Source organism: Parasteatoda tepidariorum, chromosome 7, assembly GCF_043381705.1.
Source record: "Parasteatoda tepidariorum isolate YZ-2023 chromosome 7, CAS_Ptep_4.0, whole genome shotgun sequence".
Taxonomy (NCBI): Eukaryota; Metazoa; Arthropoda; class Arachnida; order Araneae; family Theridiidae; genus Parasteatoda; species Parasteatoda tepidariorum.
In genome coordinates, this window is record NC_092210.1 from 61,762,563 (window position 1) to 61,780,113 (window position 17,551).

Consider the following 17,551-nt stretch of genomic DNA (forward strand, 5'->3'; position numbering starts at 1 on the left):
TGGTAAATGAATACAGAAAATTAGTTAGAAGAACCAAAGAGCTTGTGACTTAGGCAATTTAAAAAAATTAGGGAGTAGGGTGTGGGGTAGAGACATAATTTTTTATCAATTTCCCGAATTTTAAATTTGAAAATACATAAAACTTTTAATGATTCTAAAGGAAAATAATCAATTCGGTTATAAATATCTATTTTGTTTTAGAAAATCACAAAAATCAATTATAACTTCATAAATTTAGAGGTCCCTAAAAAATATAGAGGCAGTTCGTTTTAGATTTCATTTCAACGAAAACCATAATTTGGCATATTTGTTTCATTTTCAGCTTATGTAATTTTCAAAAAGAAAAAAAAAATTAAATACAGTAGTAAAAATTTAAATTTCGGACATAAAACCTAACTAAAAATTATTAACGTTAAAGCAATGAAAAGATTTCGTTCTCCTTATTCAATATTTTCGAAATTAAGTATCTTTTATTGGCAAAATTATCTATTTATAAGGTCAGGATTCAGCTGAAGAAGAAGCCAAAAAAAAAAAAAAAAAAAAAAAAAAAAAAAAAAAAAAAAAAAAAAAAAANAAAAAAAAAAAAAAAAATGGGAAACAGTAACGCAAGAATATGGCGAATGCTAATGCAATATATAAATTCTTTTAATATTTGCCAACAAAGAAAGAGTAAATTAATTCTAAGTGAAACATGAAAATATTAAAGGCAGCTTAAGTTTGAACAGGATATTTAAATAGTTATACCAGGTAATGCCGAATGTTAGATGCGCATATGCAGTTGTTGTCGTCACGTTAGTCCGCACGAAACATATTTAACTTTTGAGTTTATTCCGTTCTTTGTAGCTACCTATATTTTTTACGAAAAAAATCGTCTGAATTTTGTCTTTCTTATAAATTCAATACGAGATGTATTAATTCTAATTTATTTGGATGTTAATTATTCAATAATATTTTTTATATTTAACTTAAAGCAATAAATTTAGTGTTTATCTAAAAATACAGATATAAATATTAATATTTATGAATTAAAAACGATAAAATAAAAGTGTCGCGTAATCTTATTCAGAAAAAACAACATGATTAAGACGATGTCAAGATATTCAAAGAATATAGACATGCTGTTATCAACCCACCGTGCTAATATTTTTGCAAATCACGTCGAGATAATGACTTTTAAAAATGATTTTTACTTTTTAAACCATCACGATATAAGAAAAACAGGAAGCTCAGTTCAATTAGAGTTATTTACTTTCTAAATATCCTACTGCGCATGCCCTTGATAATAATGGAACAAACAAGATGCCATTTTGATGATGCAAAAGATTTCTTTCCTTATAAATCAATCATTCCTGATTAGAATATTTAATATCGATGGAAGAAGATATATCATCGTTATCGTTCTGCAGGCGATCTGAAACGATTTTCTTTTTTTCTTTTCCTTTTTTTTCTGATAAATTATTCTATTCTATAGTAGATAGATAGGACCGAATAATTAGTGATAGTATAGAAACTATTCTATGCGTTTTGTGATCACATGCCTAAGTCTTAAAGGAATATTTTGAATAATAGAAGTGAAAATTTCATTATTTTTTTCATTTAATTAAACTCGATTATTCAACACGAACAACCAGAGCCATTCAAGCATTACGAAAGCATGTAAGGGCGTTGAGATCTGTTTATTTTTGCTAACTAGGTGGATACTTTACTTGTACAGTGCGGGGGGGAAAATGGACCACCCTGAATAACTTTTGATCTAATGATCGGACTTCCACGTTCTGAGACTCAATCTTAATGGCTCGAAGGGGTGACCTCAAGTATCCTAATTAATAAGTGCAGACGATATTTTAGGTTACGAAATCAGACACAAAAACTTACGTTCTCTGAATAAACATAATTTTTTTTAGAGGGATTCGAATTTCTGACCCCCAAAATATAGGGGGTAGCCGTAATCTACATAATATGGTCCCAATAGTTTGGTCAGGAAAGCGTTCCCAAATTTGGATCCCTTAATTTGACTTTTTGCATATTTTGCCATACATCAAGAACTTTTTAAGCGAATTGAAAAAATTTTTAACTCACAATTATCAGAAGAAGATTCCATGAAAAAATTAACTTTTAGTAAATATTTATTATTTTTTATTATTTTATTTAAGAATGATCGAAGAATTTTTGGATTGTAATGTATAGAATTTTTTGCATTATTTTAAAGAACATAAGTTTACATGATAAAATACAAAATTTGAGGAAAATTGGTAGAAAATTAGTATTGGTTGCTCCTGAGAAATTGAATTTCTAAAAAGACAGATACTTAAAATTCGATGCATAACAAATTAATGCATAACAAAAATTAAAGCGAAATAACAAAAACAAGACGATTTTAAAACATTTCCGATCACATATTTTCGATCTAAAACATTTCGTACAGTTTCTCACAATCTAATTCCGAAAGAAATTCCTTTATATAAGAGAACAACAATGAGTTGCCAGGAATAACAAATCGATAAGCTTGTACAAATATTCTTTCCTTCAAGCTGAGATATGAGCATATAAACACTGACACGAGCTTTAAATTTCTTTACATGAGCCCAAACACAACTCATTATCGATCCTTTACTGTGAGTCACTAATGAGACATGAAAATGATCGGAACATCGGCCAGTTGCCGATAAAAGTACGTAACTTTGTTAGAAAGTTTGACGTTTATAAACATTCCAACTCTCCTTGCCAAACAAAATTCCGGGAGCCGGATGTTTATTTATTTCCGTGGGTATTTTTCACAAATGATAACACTGTAACTATTATTTAAATCGCAATATTTGTGCTGAGTGTATCTTAAATAAATAGATTATTAGTTTTGTATTTGGATACAGTGTTTAAAATTTTTGTATACTGGATTGTAATCATTTGTATTAGTTTGGTCAGCCAACTGTATAATGTGGTTGTGATTTAATTTAAATTTCGTTATTGTTGCCACGATCAATTTTAAAAGTTTAGTGTTTTTACAGTAATTAAATGAAAGTTTAAATGAAATTAGATTTTACATGAAAGTTTAATACCATTATTATTGATTATTAAATCATATGAGTATTTAATTATCAATAATCAAATCTAAATTAATTATTAAAAATATTAGATACGTTTTCAGTAAAACTATCCGATTTTAAAAGTAAATTTGGTATCATTACTACAGAATATTAAATCATTTGACTATTGTTTGATAAAATCGTGGCACACATCTTTTTTCCGAGAAAAATTATTAAAAATATTAGTCATGTTTTCAGTAAAACTATCTGATTTTAAAAGTAAATTTGGTATCATTACTATAGAATATTAAATCATTTGACTATTATTTGATAAAATCGTGGCACACATATTTTTTTAGAGAATTTCAAAAAGCCAAAACTTATTGGTATTCTTAAATTTTTAAATTGTGACTTATACTTTAGGTGTTATTGAGTTATTTGAAAACTTAACATTCTTAAAAAATATTCATTACTATTCATTGGGTCTTCTAAATAAATAAATGAAAATAACCAGACAAATTGTTTATTGAGATAGGTTACCCGTAACGTAAAACCCGAGTAAATAATAATAATAGTAGGTAATCATGGAATTGATTTACGAATTAGGAGTAATGAAATAAATCTGTGTTTCCTGATTTCATTAAGTTCAAATGAAAATTATTTCAGTTTTTTTTAAAAAATTGATTTATGATGTAATTTTTATTTTCTAGAAAGCTTTGGCGACCCACATTTGAATATCTCACATCCGAAACTTGGGTCCTGATTCATAGATCAGAGTCTAACTAGTTTGGCACAAAATCACAAAATTCGCAATCAAGAGTAAATATTAGTGAATGAGGCGGATGGTTTTAAAATTTTATGAATTAATTTTTAAGAACATAAGTGGTTCGTTTAATGCTAAAAATCCCACTATTACGAGCATGATTTGGCTTTACGAGCATCTACTGTTATAAATATATTTGGATTGAACGAGGTATTTTTTTTAATCTTTTCAAAAATTATTTCATTGAAATTGTCAAGTGTAAATTTTATTCAAACAGGAAGAAAAAATTCGAGATAAGCTTTTAATCATTTTCATTTCACTTTCACAAATACCCTGATGGTGGTTATTTATTCTATTCAGCTGTATCTTTCAAAACTTTTAAAATTTAAAACTTAAAAACTTTTAAACTAAAAAAATCTCAAACCACACAAATGTATAGCTTTAAATTACTTAATCAAAACCATAAGTCGCATAATTTTATTGCGTGACATTTCATTTTTGGGAAAAATGTATAAAAATTCTGAAAGTCATCAAGCACTATTTCTCCTAATCTAATAAAGCGACCCACTTGTTTTCAATATTTCTGAAAGGTGGTATAGCGATGGCAAAGATTAAATGCAATAAAAAAATTAAAAAAAGCAAGAAAATCATGAATCAAATCAAAAATTTAACCTAAAATCCAAGATGGCGACTGTAGATTCATCTTTAGTTCAAATTTTTCAAAGATCGTAAGTAGATGGTGAGCACTGGTGGGTAAAATGTGACGGTCTCCATCTGTCTTGCTATGAATCACGTGACCAGTAGAGCCATGAGGTGTGTAGCATTGAATAGAAATGGTGGGTGGCCATTGCAGGAAGATATTTGCCATTCAGTCTATTGTTGTTTATGTGCCTATATATACATGCTGGGACTGGCCACAGATCTGTAATTGCGATTGCCTTCTTTACCCCAGCTATTATGGTAGGCCCACCGTGAATGTAAGACCAAAGACTCCGTATTCATTTAAAATTCAAAAGGGTATCAAAAAAATTACGTGGTCTTAGAATATATTTCATTATAATTCATTTAATTCTTTGCATTATGAATGAAATATTTTTATAGAACTTTATGAAATGAATCAGAGTCTACGACACGCCACAGTTTAAATTATAATAGGGAGCTGAATATCAGCCTAGTGCGAAAGTGGTCCCCACACGCAAAATGTTCAATACCAGATGACCCACTAAAAAATAGTAATAATAATAAAAACACGCCGCGTAAAAGGAAATTATGACTGCATGGCACTTGAATTTTATATTTACGAATTATGCAAGTTACAATCAAATGAGTTAACCAAGAACGGGACATTTACTAGACCAATTTAAAAAGTAAGAGTTTAAAGTTATGCATAAAATATTTAGCGTGTTAAAATTATTTTAAATTTCCAATTAATTTTATAAATCAAGTTACTACATGAAGAAAGCAGTACCATTTTTTCATTATTGATAATAACTCAATTTTCAGGACCACTTATTCAGGTGCCTCTCTGATCCTACTTGTATATTCCAGACTAAACGTTTGCAAAACATTTATCTGGTCTGCTTTCCATATTTACGTTTACCTATATTTCATGCAACAGTAAAATGAAAATATTCTGAAATGGATTTCGAGTATCTCATGAATATGACTTTATTGCAATAGTTATTTCCTAGTGAATTATAGCTATTTCAGTTTAACACTTCTAATCCATCTTTGTGCAAAACCTCTAAGATACGGGTTTGACAAGCATTCTGATTTAACTAGAGAATTATCTCGGTCTTTATAACTTAGTAATGACTAGTTCCTAAATAAGTTGCTAAAAAAAAATCATGAAGACAAAGTTCATATGTTGCTATATTTATTCCTATATTTATTAAAATATTTTCTAAATATCGAAATACAAACTGATTACGGCAAAATTGTGAAGTGGGGAAGTAATACTGTAATAATTTGTTTGCATTTTGATATTTTGAAAGAATTTTTTTTCTCGTTGTTTTAAAACTAGGTTTACGCTTGGTTTACCTGATCTCATTTTTCTCTAAACTTAAAATTTTAAAAAAGCAATCGAGATGGAACATAAATTGACCCGGAATTATAGATTTAAACGGTAGTAAACAAACAAAACATACAAACATAAGAAAAGAGTAGGGGGCGTTCAGTGGCGGATCCAGTGGGCCCCCCCCCAAAAAAAATAATACTAATATTTTTTTTAATAGTTTCCAAAAAAAAAATTTTTTTTTAATTATTTAAGGGGGCATATACACCGAGGTAGGTCAGAAAAATCGATTTTTCCCCCTTCTAATTACGTTCTTCACTATTTCAAGATCATGATCCAAAAGATTAAAACGAAATTCGTCATAGTTTCATTGTAAACATTAATAATGTTGCAGCGCACCGAGCGCATTGACAGATTTGCCAAAGTTTCTAAAAAACGCGTTACATTTATAATTTAAAGATTTTGAATACTTGAATTATTTATACATTTCTATTGTTCATTACGAAAAAAATTAATGGGAAGACTAGCATTAAAAGTCCCAGTTTTCTTTTTTTTTCAGTAAGATATTTAAAAAAAAAATTTTTCATAAAAAAAATTATTGTGTATGTGGGGGGGGGGGGATCTGAGTCTATGCCCCCCTCCAGGAATGTTTTTTTGGATCCGCTTCTGGTGGCGTTGTTGAATTTTCTTGTATTGTAACTGGACCTTGAAGTCGACCAGAGAAATGTTCTAAAATGCTCAACGCGTTAATAGAGTCATAAATTAATAGAGAAGGTGTTCACATCAAATAGATTTTCGCTTTTTTTTCAAGGTCAAATCCACTTTTTTTTTATCGTATCAATTATTATTAATTTATTATTTTATTATTAATTTCTTTAGTAATCGTGGAATTTAAATTTAATTTTCTTCATTAAGTGATTCGAAGCACTTTCTAATTCAGCTATGTGAAGAAAAGTACTAAGTGACATTGAGAAAAAAAAAGTCAGATTTTGTGTTTAAAAACAAGTTATTTTATGAAAGTTAATTATTTTCTGGCAACTTAGAACCTTCTTCTACTAAGCTCAACTGTGAATTGTAACTAGATAGTGTAACAGCTTTTGTAAGCGCATGTTAACACTGTAATCCTTTTCTCTCTTTCTCTTTTCTAAGTCGCAGTTATTATTTTTAGGTATTCATTTCCTTAAGGATTTATCTTTGGTGACACTTAATAAGTGTTCAGTTACTTTTTGTTTATTTAAGTTCGATTGCTTTTAATGATCAGAAAATAAGCTTTCGGTTGCATTTTTATTTTCTAGTGGATTAATTATTATTATTTTTGCTATGTCAGGAAGAGAAAAATTAGCTTGCTTCATTATTATTCAACTCATTTGCATTCACCTAATGTTTTACTAAATATAATTGTAATAATACTTTTTTTTCGAATGTCACATGATTTTTTTTTTTTTTAATTTTTCAAGTGTAAGTTAAGTGTAAAAAAAAATATTTATTAATTCTGAAGAATTAAAATTTCTTTTAAAATCATAAATTCGGAGAATCTTCGTATTTTAGAAGCACAAACTTCAATGTATTGTGAAAATATCTTCGAGATGAATTCGCGAAATTTGTTAACAGTGTTCAAAATGTTAATAAAAATCTGCGACTTAGAAATTAATGGTATTGTTGTCATTCCCTGGGAAGGATAGCTACGAAGTCTTTTTCTTTTTATACCGCATTTAACTGTTAAAATATTTTCAACTTGATATTAGAGATTATATTCATTTCGCATAAGCTGTCTAGACACTACGCGTAAAAAATATATATATATCAAATTTATTTTATCTCAACTTAAAGCCCTTTATGTAATTATACTCATCGCATAAATATTTACTCCATTTACAATGAGTGAACTTATTTTGCGTATAATGTTTGGCTCACATTCAAAAACTGTCATTAAGTAGTTCTTTCTTTTACTTTACTTTTTAAATAATTCATTAAAATTATCTTTTAAACTTCACACATTTTTGTTGAATGTAGCTGGTTTGCTACCCAAAAGTCATTTCAGAATCTTTTTTATTTTATTTTATTTTATTTGTTTACTTTTTAAGTTCAGAAATAAATCTTTAAAATTTAGCATTAGAAAACGAATAAAGAAATGCGTTATTTAAAAATCGTTAGATAAAAATATTATGTTCGTCTCCCTTTCCAGAAAATTTCATAAAGAATATTTTCATAAAGTAAGTTTTAACGGGACTGATTTAGGAACAAGAAATTCTAAACAGCGTGAATTTATTAACAATGCGATTTTGCTTTAATACATACAAGATGCAAGGAGACGGGGTTTTTTATGCATATTTTAGTGGTTACAGCTGTGAATGTAATCGTTAACATACGAGGAAAATCTCAAACTTCAAACGACAACTCTATTTTATTTGTCAGCGTGACATGGCAACAAGCAAAAATAAGTGGAAGTGGGACAGACGATATGAGAGGTAGTTTTTTTCTTCGTTGCAGACGATAGTCAGGCTGGAATTCAAAACGAACAATTTACAAAGAAATAAAGAAGAGGGAGAATTTTTTTTTTTTCTTCTCCTTTCATCTATCTCCTTTGCAACCATGGCAGATGTAAAGAAACTTGGAACTTCCAAAATCTAAGCTGAGAAAAATCAGCTATCCTCTTCGCTGACGTGAGTCAAATAAATACAGACACTTCGTTGTGGTCCTCTGCTTTTTACTTTTTTATTTTTTCTCTCTCATTCAATATGTTTTAGTTGTATTTTGATGGTTATTTTTTTTAATACCATCCTCGCTGAATCCAGTCAAGCAGTCAGTCCTCTCTTGGTAATCAGTCACACAACTCGTGCCGTGGGGTGCATGAAAAAAGCAGTCACGTGACAATGAAAAATAAAAGGGAGGGCGGAATCATGGAACCCGCACTCACTAGAATCTTTTTTTCTCTCTTTCTCATGCAACAACGTCACAGCTTTTGGTGAATTTGAACTCCTTATTTGGCGATAAATCTTTTATTTTAACTTGCATTTTTGTTGTTTTTGCAACAGAATAAATAAGATTAAGAACGTCAAGAACAACAGAATAATTAATTGATTCAATTCGAATTGTTAATTGAATGCATCTCAAGTAAAATAAAGGACATTTATTTAAATCTATTAAATGAAAATAAATAAAAATTTATAATTCAATTTGAGCAGAAATTTGATATAAAAGAAAGTAACTTACATAAAATGATTTTAAATTAAATTTTAATTTATAACATGACCCCACTTCCTGCTTTATTCGCTCAAAAACACTAACGATCACCTCACAATAATTTTTTATCGTTGATAACTTACAAATTGTTTCATCCAAATTAAAAATTATTCTATTAAAAAATATCTAAAAAAAATTATTGTATTATAACAGATTTAGTTTCCTATTCTATTGGGATTAAATTTAAACCTGATGATTATGCTCGGTTGCGCTGAAACTTCATTGTTTAATTGTTTCTATAAAAACTCATTAAATATTTTTTGCCAAAGAGATATATCATAACAAAAAGTTAATTCTCGATATTAAACAGTTAAAAATCTAATTCAATACTCTAATTGCATACTTTGACTGATCACTGCTTTGCATAAAATTTATAATAAAGGGATGGTCTATTAAAAGAAATAAAACTTATTTGCAATTTAAATTCTAAAACTGTAAATAAACGTGTATTTTCTTTATAACATATTGCATGATAAGGTAATATTACTCGATTTCTTTACAACATAATAGCGTAAAACACTTTTAATTGTTGTACATTTTGAAAAATGGAAAATTGAAAAAAGAAAACACGGTTTAATATGAACTTATATCCTTATTTAAATCTTGCGAGTGTCTCATCTTCAAATTTTTTTTGTTTCAGTCAGTTTAGATTATCTTTAAAATACTGTTTTAATTTTGGTTTAGAATTGATACAAATCCGATGTGCATTAATGCTCAAGTACTGCACAATAATGCGATAAATAATAAAAAAAAATGATAGAAAAATTTTAAATTTCTGATTTTTAAAGCAAACAGCTTACAACAGTTCATTTCATTTGTTTCCTTAAAAAGTTTTTTCCTTTCATAATTTACTTATTGCGTACTGATATAAAATCATTCTTACTGATACTTACTATAAACAATCTTCATAATCAGTGATATGTAACAACCTTTATATATTTTACTTTATTTAAATATTAAATTTAAAGCTTAAGGAAAGTTATTATTATTAATATTTTGCTTCAAAAAAAATTTTTTTTTGTTGAGAAAAGTAATGATTTAAGAGAAAAAGGCATTTTACATTAGATTTTTAAACCAACTAAATGTAGCATTTCTTTAAAAAAAAAAAGAAAAAAGAAATATGGGTATTTAGTCATTTTTCCCTATTAGTTTTTCTAATTATAAATGTTTAATTTTTAATTAATTTATTAATTATTATTGTCTCATTTAGACTTACATCAAATCAAATCCGATTTAGTTATTATATCTCAGTTGATTATTTAAATGAAAAATAAATAATATGGCTAACTCAAACATGATAATATTTCAATCAGTCTAAAAAAATAAATTTCTCTAAATGGTTCTACCTAGCGTGACAATAATGAGTGAGTTAATTTCGTCATTTAATTGCTATTGGCGTAAACTTAAAACAAAACGTTTTTACAAAAAGGTTCCCTTTTTCGCAATTATTTTGGCGATATTAGTGAGCAAACGAAATATTTGGCGACAGATTTCTTCTCTACCGAAAAACTCTTTACGGCAACCCTCAGTAAGGCGCCGTTGACGATCTGTGTTCGACAGAATGCGGCCGCCATAAGATGTAGCTATAAGCGGCAGTATGTGATGTTGTGTTAAATACTTTTTATTCAATAAAATTTATTTCAAGGTTTAAAAGTGATAAAACAAATTTTTGTTTTTCGAGTTTTTAACAAATTGTGGATTATTCTCTTACTTGGATCCTACAGCTTTCTTAATTAGTGGATTTTATCTTTCTCTTCAAGCCGCTCCCTGTTTTGTGGATTTATTGGTGTAGAAACCGAAATTTTTCTAAAAATTCCATTCATTAAGTAATTTTAAAGTTCTTGTGATATACATAATCGTTTTTTAAGATCATTTTCGCCAGTGATATTTGTAATTGATGTTTATATTTGCTTCAGAAATCAAGATGACGCTACCTCCCAGGATTATGGATATTACTGTTGGTGATAACGCTACTTAAAAAAAGTATATTTGAGTCAATGTCTTCAATTATTTGCTAAAATTTTGCACCCTTTTGGATTACTGTGTGTCTACCAAGTAACTATGTGTTTAATATGTGTTAAAACATCTTTAAGAATAATGATTGATCTTACGCGTTCTTCTTCATGTCTACGTAAATAGTTTATTCCATATTCAAGTTTGTGATTGATATAATTGTTTTAACTACTCTCATCTGTCTGCATGTAACTGCAACTTTTTTAACTCAAAAGACGCCCAACTCCAGGTCAACGTATTTGTGGGGTTGCTGGTAACACGTTGCGGACTACTGACGCAGCTTTAATTAACTAGAACTCGGTACGTATAATTCAATTATTGCATAGACTTTGAATGTATATTTTTGTTTTAATAATTGTTTTACATTATTTTTATTTTGTTATATTTGAATTTTCGTAAACTCTTAAAATTATTTCCGAATGTCTTTTTGCTTTTAAGTTTTAAAAACGTACCTTTTCATAAACCTAACTTAACTAACGTAGAACTCGGTGCGTATATTTCAATTAATATATAGATTTTAAATACATTTTTGTGTTTTAATAATTGTTTTACATTATTTTAATTTTGTTATATTTGAATTTTCGTAAACTCTTAAAATTATTTCCGAATGTCTTTGATTTTAAGTTTTAAACGTACCTCTTCGTAAACCTAGCCTAACTAACGTTTCCTTATTTTCTTTTGTATAGTTTTTTTAACCAATCAATAATCTTTTTATCGTATTTTTTAAACGAAATAGCTAATTAATGGTTATTTGATAATAATTACCCTTAAATTAAAATAAGGTTTCATAGGAAAATTTATTAAAATTAAATTTTATTTTTATTCTTGCTGCCCATGTAGAAGAAAGTTATTTATTTATTATAAATATTTGTTTAAATTTGTACACTTTTATTTTCCCGCTTTTTTTTAACTCATTTATTTTAGTTGTAACGTTATTTTCATTTCAGCTTGTAGAATCAGTAAAATACATCTTCTCTTTCTAGAGAATCTGTTAATTTTTATGAGATACATATTTATCTTACCTGAAAATTTAAATTTGTTGAACGCGTAATTGCTCGTCAATAACCACAGCTTTTATCTAATGAATGTGCAAAAATTTATAAGTAAATGTGCTGATAGACGATGTTGCATTTTAAAAATAAATTGTTCCCTGGATGAAAGTTAAAAAATGCAAATTTTCGGTATTGTGAATTTTTATACTGTAGTAAGATTTGACGTTTGTCGCTAACAGCTGAGCCAACTTGAATTTTCGATGATTTCGCCATAATATTTAAACATAGATTGATTAATCTAGAAATTATTAATATCCGTTAAAATATAATTTTTATTCTATTTTATTCAAACTGTTTTTGTAACTTTTTCCTTTCGTTTTATTTTAATGTGTACGCGTTCCCTTCTCTTAACTAGTTCAACTATACTTTTCTCATAACAGGCATGGACTGAAACTAAACGCTGATTTCTAATATGTTTTACAAGTAAATGAATTAAGGAACAGATGTTTTCTATTACTGTTTTTTTTAATTTTAGAATTATAATTATTATAAATTAGTGATATTTTTCGCTGTTCGTTATTTCTTTCAAAAAAAAGCTATTGTGTTAAGTGATTCGATTTGTGAATTTTCAATACACTTTGTCCTATCATATAATTGTATTTTATGATTCTGTTTAACTGCAATAACTGAGACAGATTCTGTTAGCGTATTTTCGCGTGAATGTTTGCATTTGCTACTACCTAAAGTTGAGTGAACGTAATCTTAGTTATTTTATCTTTTCGCAACTTGTAAAAATTCTTTAAGCATTAATGCTAGTCATATATTACTATTTTCATTTTAGGAGTACGACCACATCGGTAAATTTTTAAACAGTAAAACAGACCCTTTAAAAAAGTTTTATAACGATTTGCTGCAGACGATATTTTATCGTAGCACTAAACTCTTTCGTCTTCAATTCCTAATTTTACCTCATAGATTATTTAAAAAGCATGGTTTTTGTACTCACCTATAAAGGCATGATTTTTACAAATACTCGCCGTATGTTTTTTTTCAAATTCAGGATCTGGTAACACGATTTTCCGTAAGAAGTTTGAAATTACCCTATATATAGATATAGTTAAAGTCGCGTTACTTGTGCAATTTTAAATTGTAATAATTTTATTTTTTGTTACCCATTTTTTGTAAATAGTTTCTAGATATTTTTTTTTCCCGTAAATATTTTTGTTTAATCTGGAGATACTTTTTGCGTCGACGTTTAATTTAGAGAGGTTGGTACTAAAGCTTGGCAACATCTTACTAAGTGCCATCGCGTCATTATAGGCTATTAACTTTTTCATTATTTGTTCTTTCTCGATTATTATAAAGTGTTTTGTTAAATTATCACAATTACTAGGCTACCTCGTATTTTGTAAGGTGTAAAGCTTTTTCGCTGAATCTCGATCGTCCAATTGCTTTTTAACTCAAATTACACAAGCCTGAATATGGACTTAGAATTTAACATAACTTATAATATGTCATTTTATAATACACAATTGCTATATAGATATAGTATTTTTTTTAACATTTTCATTCCATGAACTATGCTACTAAATCAACAATTCTGGCAGGTATTCCTTATTAATTCATTACACTTTTAACTTTTGCGAGCCCTTCAACTAGTGATTTCCTGTTATTATTTAGCAATTCTCTTTCATCTCACATGTCTACAGTTTTTCAAATGGGAGATGACATGAAACAGATAAAAAATGCAATGCGGCAGTTTTTTTTTTTTTTTTTTAGTATTCTGTTTTTCCTGTTGCCTTTGCATTTTTAGACAAATAACGAGTTAGCTCCTCGGCGCTTAAATCTTAGAACAAACTGATTTTTCGTGCCTACAGCAGTGTTTCCCAAACGTATGACATTTGTGTACCCTTTCTATTTCGTAACGCTGTGTGCCACTAATAAAAAATGACTATTTTTTGCTGTAAAAAAATTGCACAAAAGTTAAAAATCACAGCTGACTGTTAGCACCACTACTTATTAACTGTTAACTCTGCAAAAAGTAACCAATAAAAAAAATACATAATCGTAAATTTTCATAGCTAGCTTTGTTTTTGAATTTAAAAAAAATTAAATTTTCGTTTGGTGCAAGATATTTCGCATAAGAGCGCGTACCCCCTCTGAACTGCGTTAGTACACCTGGGGGTACACGTACCACACTTTGGGAAACACTGCCATACGAGAACGCGAGAGCTGCCCCGTTTAGTGACACAAAGATTAAAGCGGTTTGAGTTTATGGTAGGTTCCCTGATTGCGTACATGTTCTGGTTCGCAGCGTACACCACGCTTGTCCAATGTTATTTGTCCTGTGCAGTTAGTCCAATCGCTTTTTTTCTTCTACTATTTGTGCATTAGAATGTAGGATACTCTGTCGACCTGAGAAGTCTTACTACATAAAGGATTTTGGAAAATTGAATGGTATAAGCGTTGTCCGAGATCAAGGCCGTCTAATTACACATGCCAGCAACTAAAACAACCACAATACTTTGATATATATATCCAGTTAAAACACCGCCTTCACGTGCGCTTAAATAAAGTGGAGCGCTATTCAATTTGCAGTCAAATTCCGCTGCAGAAATATTAATTTAATGAATTGATATTTCTGAGCTTATGTATTAGCTAGCCTGTCATAGTCAGTAAAGAATTAACCACTTAATCGCTGAAAGCCGAGCCGTTAATGTAATTTCGTACATTTGAGTAAATGAAATTACGTAATTTTTTTAAAATTTGCAGTACAAATATTTATTGTCCTTTAAATGACCATACTTGTTAACTTCGAAATAGTTTTTTTTTTTCTTTCATAAATTAATTGCTTTCGTAAAATGTCTCATCTTTTGTATTTATCGGTACGGCAATGTGACGGTATTTCTCGAAGTTTCAAAATGTACATAAAAATCATTTTTTCTTTCTTCCCAAACAAAAGTTATATGCTTTCTGTAGCATTAGACTAATACAGTTCTTAAACTACGTAATTATTTGTAGAAAAACCGTTTAAATAAATACATATCTCATATCTGATTCGTATTATTTTATTCAAAGATAGATTAAAAGGGCACATTTTCAGAAGGAACTGCTTGTCCATTTATTGCAATATATTTATGAAACACCAAAACATCCTGCAAGATTCTAACCTGTATTCGACGGTATTAAAAATCTGGATACACTGAAGGAAACTTTCTCATTAACTTCCATCATATATCTTAGATGGGCGCCATGTTTTCGAAACCCCACTAAAGAGTGAATTCCCTAGGCAGTAGTTTATTACTTTGAGTCATGCTATAGTGCGTGGCTTCTGATAACCCTCCTTCTATGCAAAATGGTGGAGTCCTTCCATTTCTCTGCATTCTCCTCTAGTTTTACCCCTGCTTTCATCAATTTATCTTTGGAAAATGGAATACCAGGCAGCATTTCAGCAAACTATTTCGGGAAAGAGTATATGGAATTCGCTGTTGAAAAGGACGATTTTCGAATATTCCAATCGTATTGTTCCAAATACAGTCGGACTTCTATTTAACGAAGTCGCTAAATCCCGATAATAAGTTCGTTATATGGAAAATTCGTTAAGTAGAAAATCACCTTTTGAAATACTTAAACGACGCAAAACAGGTTTTAAATTCATAAACACTAGACATGATTAAAATGGTAATTGATACGCCTTTATCTAGTAAACTAGTATCTACCATTTATTCTCTCATAAATCTTAACCATAAAAGAAATCTGCATGAAAAGCAAGAATAGAGTAAAACATTATCCAGTGTTACTCTATCATGCTACATACATTTTCAACTAAAAAAAGCTAAATGTATGTATAAAATTATAGTTACATTTATTATAGTAGTAATTTAAAACATACATTACCGCACGCGTTCATAAGCTTAATTGCTACTGATAAAATTCGTTAATTTTATCGAGTTTTTCCTTTGAAATGCAAACACAAGGGTAAAGGGATTTCACTGCTTTCTCTAAAAGTTCAGTGGCTTCGAATAACAATTCAAGGTCATTTCCCTCATAAAATGCGTTAACTAGTTTGAAATGTTCTGAAATATTTTGGGAAATAGGGAAAGCGGACCTCAAAGAAAAGTTCGTTAAATAGAAAATTCACTTCGCTATTTGGAAGTTATTTCACGCATAAATTTTCAAAATGTTCTTGGTTCCTCGAAAAATTCGCAAAATAGAGAAATTCGGAAAATGGAAGTTCGTTAAATAGAAGTCCGACTGTATTCAGTTCTATTATTAAGCTATATTGCGGAATTTCTCTTGCTTCCGAATGAAGTAAAATATTTGGAGTTGTAAAAAGTATTCAAAATTAAAGAAAATAACGATTTAACTTTATAGAATATAACTGTATTGTAGCTTTTTTTTGTATTTTATCTTAATCAAATTCGGATTAATCGTTCAGCCACGAGCAAATAGTGTTAGTCCAATGTTTAGCGATAGATATGCTTTCTATGAAGTAGTTTTCATTATTTTTTACAATCGAAAAATGTGTATCTAAAGTAAAATTCAACTTGAAATTTTTCTTCAGTGAAACTAGATGCAGGCATGTGACGAAAAGTTTAATTAGTGTTGGTTTATACGTTGAATGTATTCATTTTACGCGATTTATTGTAACTTCAGAAGATCCTTGCAAAAAGTTGAAAGAAGAATTCCTGTATGTGAAACTAGAGATTTATCTTAATGCGTTTCGGTGACAAAAGTTATGTTGTAAAAGCCTTCCATCATTGTTTCCTCCCCTTCTCTAATGAGTTATTCAAGAAACTGTGACTGACTTTTTTGGCAGTGAGCCAACATTTCTAACCTACCCCCTAAACAATTGCTCCGTTAAAAAGGGCAGTGTTCTTTGGTTTGGCCTGGGACCAGGTGCTTTTTATTGTTTTTATTTTGCTGTTTGAATTCGAGAAATGAAAGTATTCTAATTGTCGTAAATTATTCGCTTTGTATAAAGACCATGAAATCTTTCCAGAGTTATGCGTATATTTAACGCATTTATTGATTATATACAAATAGAATCGTATTCGTTTATTTATTTTTTCGGTTAACGCTCTTTTCTATTTAGTCCTATAAAAAGGACCTTTCAAATATTACGGAGTCTTGTATTCGGCAGTTTATAAACCTCACGTATGAGAATGAGTATGATGCCGAAAGATGCAAGCCTTTATTAGTTTTTGCTTTTAATTTTTATTTATATAGAGAATCTGATTTTGGAATTAAATTCAAATGAAAGATCAAACGTAGCATAAAACGAAACGTACTTTTTGAATTCATCTTATGACATTTTGAGTAGAATATTGTTTCGATATCTATTTTGTTTTCCTTCTGTGGTGAATTCAGAATGAAAATTTTTCGAGGAAGTTCCCCCCAAATTTAACTTTTATTCTATTATTTTTCCACGTATTGTAAAGTTTTTGAAAAGCCAAGGAATTATGTTTTCTTAAGCATTGCTTATACCCTTCTCACTTGTTAT

The 17,551-nt window shown here is 29.0% G+C and overlaps 1 protein-coding gene across 1 annotated transcript in view; it reads left to right on the forward strand.

The window, feature by feature from the left end:
• The first annotated feature begins 10,558 nt into the window (after nt 1–10,558).
• Nucleotides 10,559–17,551, forward strand: part of LOC107439811 (zinc finger protein 608) — a 62,321-nt gene continuing 55,328 nt past the window's right edge. The window contains exon 1 of the mRNA XM_016052522.3: nt 10,559–11,356. The gene's annotated coding sequence lies outside the window, so the exon portion shown is untranslated. The remainder of the gene's footprint in view (nt 11,357–17,551) is intronic.